Consider the following 15554-nt stretch of genomic DNA (forward strand, 5'->3'; position numbering starts at 1 on the left):
GTGGAGAGTGCCACACATGCTTGCTTTTTGCTATTCCATGATATTAGACTTGATCCAAGCAAATGACAAGTACCACTTGTGCTTTTCCTATCCAATTTGCACCCTGCATAATCCGAATCTGAAAAGCCACTAAGAGTTATGTTAGAATCACATGGATACCATAAACCAACATTGGTTGTTCCTTTAAGGTACTTTAAAATCCTTTTTGTAGCCTTAAAGTGTGATTCTTTTGGATTTGCTTGAAACCTAGCACATAAGCATAGTCCAAATTGAATATCTAGCCTACTTGTTGTAAGACAGAGCAAAGACCCAATCAACCCTCTATATTTGGTTGAATCCATTGGTTGGCCAACCTCATCTGCATCCATAAGGCAATTTGTTGCAATTGGAGTGATAGCTTCCTTGCAGTCCTCCATTTTGAACTTTTTCAATAAGTCAAAACAATATTTTGATTGATTTAAAAATGTTTCATGCTTGAGTTGCTTGACTTGTAGCCCTAGAAAGTAGGTAAGCTCACCCATCATGGACATCTCAAATTCTCCCTGCATAGCTACAATAAACTTTTCACACAATGTGTTGTTATTTGAACGAAAGATGATATCATCAACATACACTTGAACAAGTATAACAACATTATCATGTTTTCTAATGAAGAGTGTTTTATCCACTGCACCTCTAACATAACCTTTTGATAAGAGAAAATTGCTTAGCATTTCATACCATTGTCTTGGTGCTTGTTTCAAACCATATAAGGCCTTTTTCAATTTGAAAACATGGTTAGGATAGAGATGATCCTAAAATCCAGGAGGTTGTGATACATACACTTCTTCATTTAGGAAACCATTCAAGAATGCACTTTTCACATCCATTTGATGCAATTTAAAGTTACACATGCAAGCATATGCTAAGAGTAATCTCACAGTTTCTAGTCTAGCTACAAGTGCATAAGTTTCATCAAAGTCAATGTCTTATTCTTGATTATAACCTTTAGCAACTACTCTAGCTTTATTCCTTACAATATTACCATCTTCATCCATTTTGTTTCTAAAAACCCATTTAGTTCCAATTATATTCATATCATCAGTTTTAGGCACTAGAAACCACACATCATTTCTTGTGAATTGATTAAGTTCATCTTGCATAACAACAATTCAATTACTGTCATTCAAAGCATCATTCACATTCTTAGGTTCAATTTGAGATACAAAAGCAACATGTTCACAAAATACAATCCTACGTCTAGTAGATACTCCCTATTTGATATCACATATGATGTTGTCCTTTGATAAACCTCTAGGCTGGATCCAATCTTTGGGCAAGTTGTTGTCTGCAGCTTTTTCAGTAGACTATTTTTCCTTTTCAGTCGATTGATTTCCTACAGCATAGGGCTTTTCTGCAGCATAAATATGTTTTTGCAGTAGATCTTCTTCATCTGCATTCTTTGGCACTTGATCCTTCAACTGTGGGATAGTTTCATGAAATACAACATGCATGGACTCTTCAACAGTCATCAGTCTCTTATTATAGACTTTATATGCATGACTTTGTGTAGCATAGCCTAGTAAAACACCTTCATTCGCTTTTGCATCAAATTTTCTAAGACTTTCTTTGCCATTATTTAAGATGAAACACTTACATCCAAATACTTTTAGGTGACTTAATACAGGCCTCCTCTGTTTGAAAAGTTCAAAAGGGGTTTTCTTCAAAATTGGCCTAATCAACACTCTATTAACAAGTAGTGTTGATTGCATCAGCCTAAAAATACTTAGGTTGTGAGTTTTCATTCAACATAGTTCTAGCTAGTTCCTCAAGTGACCTGTTTTTCCTTTCATTTGTGTTTGGCAAGTTTTTTAAAGGAATGGAAAGTGTCATTTTTGGCAGCTAAGAACAAAGTCCATGTGTACCTAGAAAAATCATCAACAACAACAAATGCATAAAGATTGCCACCAAGGCTCATGGTTCGAGATGGACCAAATAAATCCATGTGAAGCATCTCTAAAGGTCTTTCAGTTGAAACAACATTTTTGGATTTAAAAGAGACCTTAGTTTGTTTTCCTTTTTGACATGCTTCACACACTCTATCCATCAAAAAGTTGAGTTTTGGTAGTCCTTCAACTAGTTGTTTTCTATTCAGCCAATTGAAATGCTGCATGTGTATGTGACAAAGTCTTCTATGCCATAACCAACTGTCATCCTCTTTTGTAAGTAAACAATGGATGCAAAATGATGCATGATACAGATCAAGTTGGTTCAAACATGACTTTAAAGCCTTTATCACATAGTTAACTTATACTTATCAAATTGTGTTTGAGTCCTTCTACCAGCAGCACATTCTTGATGTTGAAAGAGGATCCATTACCTTTGACTCCATTTCTAAGAATTTTTCCTTTGTTGTTGTCTCCATAGGTTACAAACCCTTCCTCCTTCAACTCCAACTTTGCAAATTTGGTCTTATCTCCTCTCATATGTCTCGAACAATCACTATCAAGGTACCACAAATCTTTCTTATCACCTTTTATGACCTGCAAAACAGATTTGGATTACTTGGTACCCTTTGATAGGTTGGGTCCATCATGGTGATGCCTTTCTAGATCCTTTTGGGATCCATTTCATAATCCCTTTAGGAACATCATATTTTCTAGCATGACAGTTTTTAATAACATGACCTTTTTGCATACAGTAGTTGCATGAAATGAATGGCATGTCACTTGGCAAACTTTTTGAAAAGAAACTAGAGAACTTCTTGGTTTTCTTTTGAAAAGAAGGATTGTAACCAAGTCCATCTTTGCCAAACACAAAGTTTTGAGAACCAAGAACGGCGTCTAAGTTTGCTTCCCCTCTTATGAACCTTGCACAAGTCTTTATAAGGTATTTCACTTGATTTTTCAAAACTGTACAATTTTCCCAGGGTTTTTAGCCGGTTGATTTCTAAAATAGTCGGTTCAATTATTGTAAATCATTTCTAAATGCTCAAAATCAGTGTTTAAATCAGTTGTTTCTTTTTCCAGTTGGCTAACTCTGTTTTCCAGCCAGTTGTTCGAGCCTTTCAACCGATTGTTTAATGCAGAAATCTTGTTTGCTTCATTATGCAACTCTTGAAAATCATACAACAATTAATTATAATTATTTATGTCTAGAGAACTTACTTGGCTTAAGGAGGATGACTCACAACCACCCATGAGGCACAAGTTGGCTTCTTCACTCTCATCTTGTGAGGAGCTACTTGTAGTTGAATCATCATTGTCCTTCCGTGCAATGTGTGCACGTTTCTCCTTTGGCTTCTTCTCCTTTTTCCTATCAACACTCTTCTCCTTTTCTTTATTAGCATTTGGACATTCAATTTTGATATGTCCTTATTTTGTACAGTTATAACATGTAAAATTAGAAGACTTTGATTCATTGTGTTTGGAAGTATACCTCTTGGGATTACCTTTGATACCTTTCCTTTTGAGATACTTACCAAACCTCCTGACAAGGAGATTCAAGTTCTCACTTTCACTTGATTCAGCCATCTCATCCTCGGGTTCCTCATTCTTCTTGGTGCTAGTCTTCAAGGCTATGTTCTTTACCTTTTTCTCACTTGACTCAAGCTCATTAAGCCTTTGTATTTCAATCTCATGCTCCCTAAGCTTGCCAAACAATGCAACTGTAGTCAAAATGGATAGATCTCTTGTTTCTGAGATAGTTGTGACCTTTGGTTGCCAAGATCTATCAAGACACTTCAGCACCTTGATGTTTAACTCTTCTTTGTCAAATTCCTTACCCAATTAAAAATGAGAAATCAGGGTTACGTAGTTCTTTAAAAGATATTTAAAAAATAATTGAGAAAATGATTTAATTTTTTAGAGGTGAACCTGACAAGGACTGGCCTTGCTCCTACGTATCTCACAGGGGAGAATCAAGGATCACGTAGTTCTTAAAAAGCTTGTTTGTTTGAGAATGTTGATGTTTTTTATATTTTGGAATTTTATATTTTTTTGTATTTTTGAATTACATGGAAATATGTGTCACACGACGCGAGCGGTCAGACAGACACTAAAAGAGAAAGAAAACTATTTTTGGTATTTTTAGAAAATAAGTGTCACACGGTGCAAGCGACCGGACAGACACAATGAAGTGAAAGAAAACATTTTTATTTTTTGATTTTTCTATTTTTTGCAATTTTTTATAATTTTCAAATATATTTGTCTTTTTATATTAATAAAATAAATAAAAGGATGAAAATATTTAAGAAGAAATAAAAGTGGAAAATAAAATATGGGGTACATGAGTCATTAGTGAGGGTGCACAAAGTAAACACAACAACAAGCTCAAAAACAATAGACAAAGATATGGGGTGCATGAATATCACATGTGGAAGGTGTATGAAGTAACAGGTGGGGTGCGTGTAGTAAATAAAGGGGTGTGCTAAGCAAACACAAGATGGAGGTGCAGGAATTAAAAACGGGGGTACACGAAGGAGTTCCTAAAGCAAAGAGGGTGTGAAAAATAATTAATACAATCCAAATAGGGGGTGCAGAACGTAAACAGCATTCTAACCCAAAACGAAATAATGGTAGGTGCAAGGTGAAACTATGGGGGTGCTAGGCGAAAAAACAAAAAAGTCGTGGCAAGTGAAACCAATTGACCTAAACCCTAGCTGCTGAAAAAAAAAATCGAGGCAAGTCACCTCCCTCTCTTTGTTCCGATTGGATGTGGCTGTTTGGCACTGGAATTGCGGGTCTGTTCTTTGATTTTGCGCAGGTGAATGATAAAGATGAGAAAAAAGATTAATTGATGGTGGAAGAGTGCATGACGGTGATGGTGATTTTGGGAAGGATTGTTGTTTGTGTTGAGTGCGGCGGGAAGGTGGTGATAATTGGAGGAATTGGTATGCAGCACCTGAATGGAGAATGAGCTTTTTCGGTGTGTTGATGATGGTTAGGAAAATAGAATTTGGGTTGCTTTTTTTTTATTGGTTGCAAGAAGAGAAGGATGAATTTGGGGTTAGACGACGGGTTGAGGGGCTCGTTTGTTGTGTGCAGGATTTAAATAACACACTTATGGTGACGAGAGATTGGAGGGAGGAAATAATGTTTTTCAAGCATAATGAACAAAATTCAACAGATAAGCAATATACTAACACAACACCAGTTCATGCCAATCTCAGTTATGTTTATGCTCAAGTGTGCAAGTGTACCTGCCTATGACAGGTCCTTTCTTCTCAATGATGTTACTTTTTTCTGTCACCGATCCCTGTTGCAATCTATCCTCCTCTCCTCATCTGTTGTGTTTGTGTTGCTCGTTGTTAGATGGTTCACTTCCTCTCTTGTTGCCTTTGTTCCCCTTTTTTCGTGCTTTGTTGCTCTCTACCCCAGTGTTCTCCTTCTAGTGTGCTGAGAGTCCCAAATCTTCCCTTGCTCGAGCTGCTTGCCTCCTTGTTTTTCAAGTGTAATGAAACTCTCTTCTGGTCCCTCTAGAGAGCATCTCCCCCTTTTCATGTGCTAGGAAGTTCTTCCTTTCAAATGGCTCTCTCCTTTTTTTTCCATTGCTCTCTTTCTTTAATGAGAAGTCACTTCCTGCTGCCATCTAGCCATAGCTATAGCTGCATTGCTCTGCCTGTCATGGCTGCTGCTGCAGCCAATACCCAAATTTTCCTCTCTCATGTTAAGACCCAAAGGTGCACTAAAGGTCATGAGTTGACCATCATGAAGGAATGACCAGACAGTTCAACAATAAGTCAGCTTTCATCATTTTTTTATTATTTTTTTTTCTTTTTATATATTTTTTAAGAGAATAAAATAAAATAAAATAAGAAAAGCAATCAAAAAAGATTAAAATTAAAAATAAAATCAGAAATAGAACCAAAATAATAAAAAAACAAAGATAAAAAAACAATAAATAAAAAAAGATAAAAAAGATAAAATTAAATTAAAGTTAAAATAAGATGAGAGTGAAAGCAGGAATATACCAATGTTCACTTTTCTCTATCTTTTCCCCTCTTCTTAATTATTTTCAAAGTTAAAGAAATAATTTCTTACACGGACGAAATTGGGTGTCGACAGGTCCCATCCGGGTTTTCAGGCCCGTCTGGTTTGTCGGTGATGAGTGCGTATTTTTACCCTCATTTAATGTTTAATTATGGGTATTTAATTGAATTTGTGTGTTTAAAGATTGATTTAATTGGGATTTCCTATAATTGGGTTTATTGAGCTTGAGATACAAAAACATGTTAAAAATAGCTTTTTAGTTGCATAAATGTCCGTTGGATATTTTGAGGTGTGTTAGTGCAGCTGCAGCTAAGTTGAGCTCATAGAGGTGTGGAAATTCAAGTCAGCATGGACTATGCACGCCAAATGCATTTTAGCACATTGACTTGTACAAGCAGGTTACACGGAATGTAGCCAAATGCATTTTAGCACATTCACTTGTACAAGCAGGTTACACGGAATGTACCTAAGACCAGTGAGCTAAAACATTTAGTCTACCCCAAAGTTTTTCTTGCATACCTATAGATTGATCCTTATGACTCGTTCTGCATTGTCATTCATACTTCTAGACTTGGTGTTGTTGCTCACAAAACATACATTAATACGTTCAACTAATTGTGTAAGATGAAAATAAATTAGATTTTGAAATAAAGATGGAAATAGTAATTTTATACTTGAAAGAAGAAAATGCCGACTAATAATAATCTTTTCCTATGTGTAACACCCCATTTAATTAAGTACGTGAAATTAAAGGAATGTCACAATAAAGATAACATAAAAACGCGGTTTGGGATCAACTCTATACAACCCATGGCATACCACGATGCCCAAAAGAAACTAGAGGAAAAGTTAACCATAGTGCATAAAACTAAGGACGAACAGATACATGGGTCGCAACCCTAAATGAACTCATGCAAAAATAATAACTAGTCCACACGGACTATGCACCAGAATCTCCACTTCCTTGCTGACTTCTGGAACCTCGCCCATCTGCTCCCATCAATTAAATTGATGATCATCGCAAGAAAGAAGAACCACATACAAGACAACCATACAATACACAGGGTAAGCTAGAGCCAATAACATAATCATCATATAGTCAATCATATTTCATCATCCAATATCCATATAACAACCAAGCATGTTATGACTCTTCATTCAATACACTACGACTCGACTCGACTCATCTGGATACGTATACCTTGGTCGGATTCAGCGGATGCTTGCACCTGTGGTGGATACCCCTGCTCGACCCTGAGCTGCTCATCTCCGAGCTATGTGTTACAAGTGTTACGATGAATCAAATCTCCCTCACTACAAGGTTAGCCCTTAATGCATTTCAGGCCTCATGCTACTCTCACCACAAGAGTCAGTCTGCTCTAAGTGAGACTAACTGGCCCCTTAGAGTGTCAGGATGCAGTCCTTACCTTGAATCCTTACCTAGTTATACAGATGGGGCACCACCATGGACACCCACTAACAGGGCCATGGAATTACGTCCCGACCACTGAAGCGCAACCCTGAAAGTCTCACCTAGAGACCCCAAGGAATTATGCACTGACACAGATCGACCTCATTCACATAACCAAAATAATAATTACCATGCATAGATATACATCACTCGTACCAACCTTTGAAGCCAATGCCTTTCATGATCCAGGCCCCACTCATTCCAACACCTCATAGTTTATCCATGTAAATAAGATCCCACTCATCATGTTATCATGCCACTTTAATATTATCCGTCTCATTTAATTCACATGTCAATTCTCATACCAACCCATCATCTACAATTCATGAATCATGCCAAAATACTTCATGCTCCATTATATACATATCACTCATCATACAATCATACTCAACCAAAATAGATCATTCAGGAACTAACAAACATCCAAACACAGCACGGTCTCGCCCAACACCTCGCTCAGGCTGAGGGATCTCGCTCAGGCGAGACAGTCTCGCTCAGGCGAGTCCCCCTTCGCCTAGGCGAGGGCTCAAAAAGGAACAAGAAAGCAACGCGGGGTCTCGCTTAGGCGAGACCCCTCTCGCCTGGGCGAGTTGTGTGCTCGCTCAAAACACACTCTGGTCGCCTGGGCGACCACTCGAGCAGAAAGCTTTGGGCGAGCCTCTGCATAACTCGCCTGGGCGAGTCTATCAGTGTTCGCCACTGTTTGCACCTGCGCAACACACCCAACAGAGGTTCCAAACAATCCAGACATTCATAGCAATGCACAATCTCAAGGAATTCATCGACCACGACAATACAAGCTAAAATACACCTCACCAAATGGTTCTAGCTTCCCTTACCTGGAAGGGAAATAAGAGACTTCGGCAGCCAAGCGTGCGAACACAGCAGCTCAAGGACGAATAGAGGAGCTGAAAGGGTACTGAAACAGAAGCACGAGACGGGTTACCTGGAAGCCCTAACGGAAAGAAACGAAAAGGAACAATGGAGACGAGAATGGCTAGCACAATACTTACATGGAGTAGAGAACAGCTTCGAGCTAGCTTGAAGATGGCAGAAACCTAACCCTAGCAGAGCTCTTCGTGAGAGGGAGAAAGGGTTGACGGCTGGATCTGTGAGAATGAAAGGGTGGAAGCGTTAGGGCAACTACGGACCAGCTTTATCCCTTGGGCCAGCTCTTTGGCCCATCAGATTTTGGGGCAGCCTTTTTTATTAAGGGTTATAAAATAATAGGGTCTTACACTATTTCTAAATATTTTAAAGTTGGATAAAAACAAAATAAAAAAATAGGTCATGCAATATTTGTATTTAATTTCATATCACTAATCTAAGGGGGAACCATATTCTAACTAATAATATAAAGTGTTTGATGTATTTATCAACTTTTACACAGAATCGTTAAATTAATTGTTTTTTCAGTGTAGTAAAATATGTATACAAAGGGAACTTTAATTCCACAGATAAAGCAAACGAGCCTTTTTTTTTTTCTGTCATTAATAAAACAAGTTAAATCAATTTTTTTGTACTCTATGTATATTAAAATCGGTATCTCAAACATTTCGAATAATTTGTTTATAATCAGTAAGTGGTAAATATATTAATTTACTCGTGATATTTAACCTGTTAATTTAAAAGATTTAAAATAATTGCAAAAATTAAATCAGCATCCTTCTTTGATCTTAAATATAAATATATAAAAAAAAATCTGAAGAAACTTTAGAAGTAAAAATTTTAATTTGCTGAGATATTAATAAGTATTCAACTTTAAAAAAAAAAATTATCTTTTAAAATCTATTGGTACCTACGTCAAATTTTCACTCAAAGCCGATTTTTCATTCAACATCTATTATATACTTAATTTATCTTTTTATCTTTTTCCTTATAACATCATATAACACATAAATTTATCATTTTTATTATCTTTTTTAATTATATATTAAATATTTCATTCAATTTACACAACAAACACTGTTGTACGGACAACTAACCAGAATCAGCGTTGAGGTCTTATTCTCATATTTCACCAAAGTATGAGTATGATTCCAGCATCAAAATTCATGTGCTACGAGGTGGTAGTGATAAAGGGTAAACCCATTCTGAATCTAATTTCTGAACTGTTATCAAAATTTGAAATCACATCAGTACCAAGTGTAAAGCTTCCCTCTGATTACAAGATTAATTGTCTGATAAATAAATAGCCTTGGCATGTAAAACTTTGCACAAATCCAATTCCCATATGAATGCACTTTTGAAGAAACTAATAAAAAACCTTGACAGAAGATTTCAAACAGTCACTGCGACAGCACACAGTCATATATATCTGTTCTTATTTAATGGATTTGGAAAAAAATAGTGTAAAACAATTGCTCTGGAGTCAAAATTGTTTTCTTTAGTATGGAGTTGTTACATGTAACTAAAAGCTACAGGACCAGAAGAAACTAATCTATCAAAACTAACAGCTTATTCTAACAAGAACATGTGAAAAAGTGAAGAAAATACTCTACATAAGTGATAGGTCTATTCAGGAGATAATTTATTGGGGGGAGACATAGCACCAACTAGACTAAACTCAATTTACACAAGGAACTAACTAATTCCAACCCAAAACCTTCAAGAGCTCGATCCGTAGAAATTTTACTTTGTATGTTGATCAACTTTCTCGTTTCTTATCAATGTAAGAGCTTAAAACACTAAAGAAGAAAAGGCCAAAAGATCTGAATGAATGTTCCACTTATCTGTTATGCAAAGGATTAGGACCTGTGTAGATTTTTCTTTTCTCATCACCTAGAATTGCCTCACTACCACCCTCACCTGAATTCTGCCTAAAACCTTGTTTATCTTGAACGGAATTGAACTTGGACATGTACCCAGTTTTAAAGTGTTGAAATTTTCCTGACTCCTCAGTGGCAGAAGAAAAGCTCTGTAACAGCAGCAGAAGCAGCATCAGTAGAAAGAAACAAGCCAAACCCACCAGCCTCATGGTCTCACTGCACAGATCATGCATGGATAAACTGTGACATTCTTAAAAGTCCATAGACAGCAAAAGCCAAACGAGCTTCCTTTGTGGATCTGATTAAAAAGGGCAAACCAAACAAAGCCTAATAGACAAAGGTAAACACAAAGATCTGATGCAGCTTCCTTTTTCACCCCTTTTGGCACCCTTTTCATTCAATGAAACTTGTGTGAGGATTGTCTGTTTTTTAATTGGATGTGGCGTAACCTTGAAGTCTGAGCTCTGAAAATGAGGATGGTCAATGAGAGGTGTGAGTCAATTTGCATAGGGGTTGGTGCTTTGAGGCACACTTTCTTTGGATGCAGATTTCAGAGCCCTTTTTTACTTGGGAAACAACTATGAACCATAGAGAGAGAGAGAGAGAGAGAAGAGGGATTTTCCTCACTGCTACAAGTTCATTCATGATGCATAAATACATATATTTAGTTCTTGAGAATAAAAGAGTGAACTTTTGGTATGTCTAATTTCAGATGATCGTATAAATTATGCAGTATTTTCTTTCAAAACATCGAAAATCATAATTCTATTCAGAGTGAAATTAACATTTTCACCCCCACTTTTGTTTGCGTTCTCTTTACACTTCTTGTTAATGTCAAATTACTTAACGTAAAGACAGAGAAAAGAAGACACTCTTTTTCAAAAGTGTAAGGTGAGTATAAGAAAATGATGTACAATGCTTGGGAAAAAAGGACTAATGATGTGATTATAACAGCTGTGTAAACTATATTTCTACTTTTCTGGTTCATGTTTTTCTTAGCCTTTTATCTTTGGCTATACATGTTTTCACATATATAACTCTTGAATTTATTTTGGTATATTGTAGATGGTATTTCGATTAAACTTTTGTTGAGATTAAAAAACTCACAAGGATATGGAAACAAATACTCTACTTGAATTTTGATGTGTAAGTGTAAATTATATTTATTTGAATTATCACCGAGATGAACAATAAATTTTTATATCATTTGTTGGATCTTGCAAGGGAAGAAATTACCAGAGAGATACAGAATTAGTGAAATACAAAATCATTTTAGATAAAAATTAACACTACTTTTAACTCAAAATTTTAAAATAATAAATTTATAAATTTTCTTTCTTACAAGGTATTTAACTTTCCGACTTAATAAGATTGAAATTCACACTTCAAGAAAAGAAAGGTAATTGGGTTGGTGCATAGACGACCAAAAGGAGCAAATTTCAAAGAAATTATATTGAAAGGAGAAGGTTGGTCAACTGCTAAGGGCTTTAGGAATTAGGTTATAGAGTAACTGTGTGTGGGCATGGATGACATCAATTAATACTAATGTTAATGTCAGCTCTTATAGTTTTACAAGAGCTGTCGTTGGTTACACTTTGGAAATCGATCCTAAGAGAGTATAAGGTTCAACCACAAAACCAAGACCTTTATTATCACTGATATTTAACTCTTCTAGAATAAGATGTGTAAAATGAGAAAGTAAGAAATAATACAAGTAACATAATTTGAATTGGAGTATTCTTTTTTAAACTAAATGCCTTTTTCCTATCTCATTTTCTTATACACCTCTTTTATTCCAAATAAATTCAATCTATGTTAAAGTAGAGTCTTATTTAGCATAGAAGCATATTATGCTTCGAATTGACATGATCATCATGTGAATTTATCAAACATAATATAGTGTTTTTGTGTGGGGTATATGAAGTTAAATAAAAGAAGAAAAATGAGTTTGGTCAAAGAGGTGGGGTTTGACAAATAGGTCATGCAAATGGACAATGAAGTGAATGATTTTGTCTTCATTCACTTTGCACTGCTGAAAAAGCTGAGACTTTAGGTTATAGAAACTCTTTTTTTTCTTACCTTATGGGGCCCTCTTAGATTTATAACCCTACAAATTTGGTTTAATAAATAGAAAATATCTACTTTAATAGATTTCGTGACTTTCCTTAGATTACATATTTGCATTGTGACGGTGAAGGTTAATTTTAGATGACATATTTATATAGTGGTGACATGATTTTAATATCAAGTATCTTCATTTAACAGTAAAATCTAAGCAAATCTCTATATAAAATGTTTAAAATGACTGAACTTTAAGAAAACAGGTTTATAAATTATTCCACTTATATATATTATTTTATCTTATGTATGACTTTCAACTAATTTTAAATTCTTAATACTGTAATGTTTTTTCCTTTTCTCTATTTGTTGTAATACCGTCCTAAGAAATGGAGATCATAACATATTATCCCACTTGCATATATATTAATAGAAAATTTCTTAATTATGTAAAAATATTACATTATATACCTACATTTTTGTTTTCTTAATCGTCGAGTTAGTTTTTTTTTTAAGACAACATAATTCAATTTCAATATTTTTTTTAAGGGCTGTTCACATGTTGGGTTGAATAAAGATTGGAAAAATTCATTATCCAAACCATAAAAAAACACTACTTTTTATTTATGGTGTAGAATTTTTAAATTACTTTTATGAGTAGTAGTTCAAATAAAAAATCATAAATTATATTTATTTTATTGAACATTTTGAGTAAAATTTAAATTCTAATTCATTTTAATGGAAAACACTACTTTTTATTTTGTATGTTTCCTTTTTCTTCAACTATACACTCTCTGTTGGAGAAATCTAAGATTGTCTCTCTTGTCAGATCTTCTACTCATCGCATATTCTTGTTTTCCTTGGGATCAATCACGTGCGAAAGGGTCACGTGAATATTTTCAACCCTATTCATTATATCTTACCATATTAAGTGCATTGTCTTTGTCTGTAATATTTTTTTATATATGTATATAAAGGAATTAAAGAGCCCAACAACAAAATATTTAAAATAAAATAAAATTAATGAAATTAAATTTTCATACTAAAAACGAAAATATAGATTTATAATACTTATTATATCATTTTATGGGTTCTAATAATAATAATAATATCTTTTTACAATTTTTACTCCATATACAAAAGTTTTAATCAAATTATACTCTCATTAATATTTTATGGGTTATTATGGGTTAAATATGTTTTTGGTCCCTTAACTTTCAGTGAATTTTGGAATTAGTCAATTTCGAAACTTTGGACCAATTTAGTTCTTCATCTTTCGAAATACATAGATTTAGTCCTTTTAACCAAATTTTGTTAGGTTTATTTGATGTTTCGTACGCATTTCAAGATTATATTTGAGTTGTTTATACTGTTTGACACATTTTTGCTTTAATATTAAGTCAAATACTATTATGAAACGCACTTGAAATATCAAATAAACTTAACAAATTTGATAAAAATGACTAAATACATGTATTTTGAAAGATGAATGACTAAATTGGTCAAAAGTTTTGAAATGGACTAATTCCAAAATTCACTGAAAGTTAAGGGACCAAAAACATATTTAACTCATAATAACCCATAAAATATTAATGAGAGTATAATTTGATTAAAACTTTTGTATATGGAGTAAAAATTGTAAAAAGATATTATTATTATTATTAGAACCCATAAAATGATATAATAAGTATTATAAATCTATATTTTCATTTTTAGTATGAAATATTTAATTTCATTAATTTTATTTTATTTTAAATATTTTATAGGTAAAAAACTTTACTTTCACTTCTTTTTTTCTTCTCAAATTCAGTGATTAAAATCCATCTTTAGAAACAATAAGTAGATATAAGGTTGTGTGATTGGGTTCTTCTTATGAATGAAGTTAAAGAGAAGGGAATTTTGAGACAGAAACAAAAGATCCAAACATGTGAAACACCAAAGTGTGATCATCATGTACTTGTGTTTCCATTCAATATTGCTTACACGTTATGTTACACATATTATCTGTATAACACTCACGAAACTCAATTATGGCATTTGCTCATTATAAAAGCGGGAAAAAATGTTGATCGATAATAATGGTGAGTGACACCCACCACCCTCAAAGTTTTCTTAGTTTCAATTATCAGCTTTCAACCTTTGACTGTGAACAAGAACTTCAAAAGAAACCACAAAATTCTTTGAGTATTCATCATGCCCATCACATAAATTGTTGTACAAGCAATTCAATTAATCAATGTCTTCTCTCTTTCTCATTCTCTTGTTTGCTTTAACATGATTCCCTTTTTTGTTTACCACTTCTTACAAATTCTAGTTTTAGAGTACAATGGAAAGATAAATTCTTAAGTATTTTTTGGGGGAAAAATTTAAATGAGTTTCTCTTTATATAGAAATCTTTCATAATTTTTTTTTAATTTTTTATTTATTTAGAAATTAATTTTAACTTGTTGCATTTACTATTTTTTTTTCTTATTTTTCTCTCTAGAAATACTGATAAAAAATGTTTGTCAAAACATGCTCATACACTAATATTTTTTTATTATTTTCTAACATCAATGAATAACACATTGTACTTTAATTTTACATGGATGACACACTTTTTTATCTTAGTTGGGAATTCGGTCCTCTGAGAGCGGAATTTCAATTTGTGATATTTAATTTTCTTTTTTATTCCAAGTCAGAATTCGGTCCCAGGGATCTGAATTTTGAACTTGGTTTTTTTTAAATAAATTAGAATTAATTTTTTAAAATTTTTTTTAATAAAATAGATATAAGATATATTTTTTATTTTTTGTAAAAATTTTACATTAAAGGTTAAATATATATTTTTGTAGAAATAGATATAGTATTGTATTTTTATTTATTTTAGGTATTATTTGAAAGAAAAATAATAATAAATAATATTTTTTTCTTTTTAAATTTGTTGATTTAAAAATAGATTTTGTATTGTGTAGTAAGTTATTTTATGTGCAATTTAAAAATATAAAAGTCAATTTTATTTAATTTTTTTTTTATAATTTGTGTAATATTAATTACTTTTAATAGATGTTTATAAATATCAAAATTACAGTTATCTTATAATTTTTGATAATTTTAAAAAGTTGTATATTATAAACTTTGAAAATTTGTTACAAATATTTTAAAAATGATGGAAATAACTAAAATAATTTAAAAGCATTTCATTATTGTATTTTAAATAATTTTGTTATTTGTTATTGGTTTATGTAAAATAAGTAACAATAAAAGATAATAAGAAAAGATGTACAATTGAATTGAATCAAGTACAAA

At 33.2% G+C, this 15554-nt stretch overlaps 2 long non-coding RNA genes across 2 annotated transcripts; both read right to left on the minus strand.

The window, feature by feature from the left end:
- Positions 1-652: 652 nt before the first annotated feature.
- LOC114187562 lies at positions 653-5672 on the minus strand. The gene is made up of 3 exons (XR_003605280.1): positions 5180-5672; positions 3147-3758; positions 653-2522 (listed from the first exon to the last, which is right to left on the minus strand). It is a non-coding gene; the product is annotated as an uncharacterized LOC114187562 (long non-coding RNA).
- A 1044-nt stretch (positions 5673-6716) lies between these two features.
- LOC114187508 lies at positions 6717-11009 on the minus strand. Its single transcript, XR_003605271.1, has 4 exons — positions 9426-11009; positions 8454-8549; positions 8280-8359; positions 6717-6959 (listed from the first exon to the last, which is right to left on the minus strand). It is a non-coding gene; the product is annotated as an uncharacterized LOC114187508 (long non-coding RNA).
- Between the last annotated feature and the right edge of the window lie 4545 nt (positions 11010-15554).

Source organism: Vigna unguiculata, chromosome 6, assembly GCF_004118075.2.
Source record: "Vigna unguiculata cultivar IT97K-499-35 chromosome 6, ASM411807v1, whole genome shotgun sequence".
Lineage (NCBI taxonomy): Eukaryota > Viridiplantae > Streptophyta > Magnoliopsida > Fabales > Fabaceae > Vigna > Vigna unguiculata.